The following is a 2,175-nucleotide window of genomic DNA, read 5'->3' as shown; positions in this document are numbered from 1 at the left end:
GAATCATTTGAATCAGTTCGGGAGTTCAAAGTGGGTTCGCGAATCATTTGAGTCAGTTTGGGGATCGCAAATGATTTGAATCAGCTCGGGAGTTCGGAGCGGTATCGCGAATAATTTGAATCAATTCGGGAGTTCGTAGCGGATTCGCGAATCATTTGAGTCAATTCGGGAGTTCAAAGAGGGTTCGCGAATCAATTGAGTCAGTTTGGGGAATCGCAAATCATTTGAATCAGTTCGGGAGTTCGGAGCGGGATCGCGAATAATTTGAATCAATTCGGGAGTTCGTAGCGGATTCGCGAATCATTTGAGTCAATTCGGGAGTTCAAAGAGGGTTCGCGAATCATTTGAGTCAGTTTGGGGATCGCAAATCATTTGAATCAGTTCGGGAGTTCAAAGTGGGTTCGCGAATCATTTGAGTCAGTTTGGGAGTTCGGAGCGTGAATCATTTGAGTCAGTTTGGGGATCGCAAATCATTTGAATCAGTTCGGGAGTTCAGAGCGGGTTCGTGAATCATTTGAGTCAGTTCGGGAGTTCGTAGCGGGTTCGCGAATCATTTGAGTCAGTTTGGGAGTTCAAAGCGGGATCGCGAATCATTTGAATCAGTTCAGGAGTTCGGAGCGGGATCGCAAATTATTTGAATGAGTTTAGGAGTTCGTAGCGGGTTCGCGAATCATTTGAATCAATTCGGGAGTTCGTAGGTGGTTTGCGAATCATTTGAGTCAGTTCGGGAGTTCAAAGCGGGTTCGCGAATCATTTGAGCCAGTTTGGGGATCACGAATCATTTGAATCAGTTCGGGAGTTCAAAGGGGGTTCGCGAATCATTTGAGTCAGTTTGGGGATCGCAAATCATTTGAATCAGTTAATCAGAGTTAATCAATATCACACGAAGAGTGCCATTTCAGTTTTTCTCCAAAAATCAGCACGATTAAAATGTGATATTAAGTTACTACAAACAATAATTTAATTAAAAATACAAAATGTTGCAGAATAATGTAATATGAATAATAGCCTAAAGAACCTTTGTGCCAAAAGGGTTCTTTCTTGTCATTATAGAACCTTTTTAGCATAAAAGGTTCTTTGGAGTTGAGTAAAGAACTCTATGGTTCTATATAGAACCTCAATGAACCCTTTTTTTCTAAGAGTGTGTTGTCATAACGTTCACCTTGGAGATTGAAAATGTTTCTTTTTTGAGATCCCAGGAGCCCAAATTCAGACCCAGAACAATAAAACCCACAGAAGAGGTGAGAGTTCAAAGGAGGAATCTTTATATTAGCAAACTGCAGGGAGAGGAAGAGTAGATATAAGTCAGGATCTGCAAGATTAACCACAATCTGATGTGATCCAACCACCTCAGAGAAAACCAGTGTTGAGCTGCTGCAAGAGCTTTTGAAGCACAGCAGCTGTGGTCAAAGAGTTCTCGTGTGTTCTGATTGGTGGATGATGATGATGATGATGATGAACTGTGTACAACTCGTTTATATCACTGTCTTTGTCCATTAAGCTACATTATGTGTTTTATTAATAATGATTTTCTATAGGAGGAAAATTTAACGCACTGTTCTGTACTCGTCTGCTTGCCTGTACGGAGCTGATCCTTTTAAAATCACTTAATGCATTTCATAATGCACGTTCATATTTGCTGGTCTGTATATACGTTGAGTCAACAACAAGACATATAGACTAGACCTACTGAATTGTCTTTATCATCTTAGTCTGTTATTAGGACACATTTAGCGTTTTGTTGTATGGGAGGACACAGTTTGCGCATTGTGTTCATAGCCATCTGCTTACCTTGTAGTACTTTAAATAATACCTATATATCGAATTTGGTGTTTTAATTGAACTTAATGTATCTTAATACATTATTCCATATTAAGTGTTTGTTTTTTCTACAGGAGGAAAATGCTTAACGAAAGACTTTGTGTATTGCGTTCATATTCTGCTGTTCTGTGGCCACGGTCCGGGCTTGTCTTTTTCTCGCAGGACCCTGTACGTTATAGTAATAATTTGAATCAATTCGGGAGTTCGTAGCGGATTCGCGAATCATTTGAGTCAATTCGGGAGTTCAAAGAGGGTTCGCGAATCAATTGAGTCAGTTTGGGGAATCGCAAATCATTTGAATCAGTTCGGGAGTTCGGAGCGGGATCGCGAATAATTTGAATCAATTCGGGAGTT

The sequence above is a fragment of the Carassius carassius genome, chromosome 34 (genome assembly GCF_963082965.1).
Source record: "Carassius carassius chromosome 34, fCarCar2.1, whole genome shotgun sequence".
NCBI classification, from domain to species: domain Eukaryota; kingdom Metazoa; phylum Chordata; class Actinopteri; order Cypriniformes; family Cyprinidae; genus Carassius; species Carassius carassius.
The sequence above is the reverse complement of the archived record's forward strand: the minus strand, read 5'-3'. Positions refer to the sequence as shown.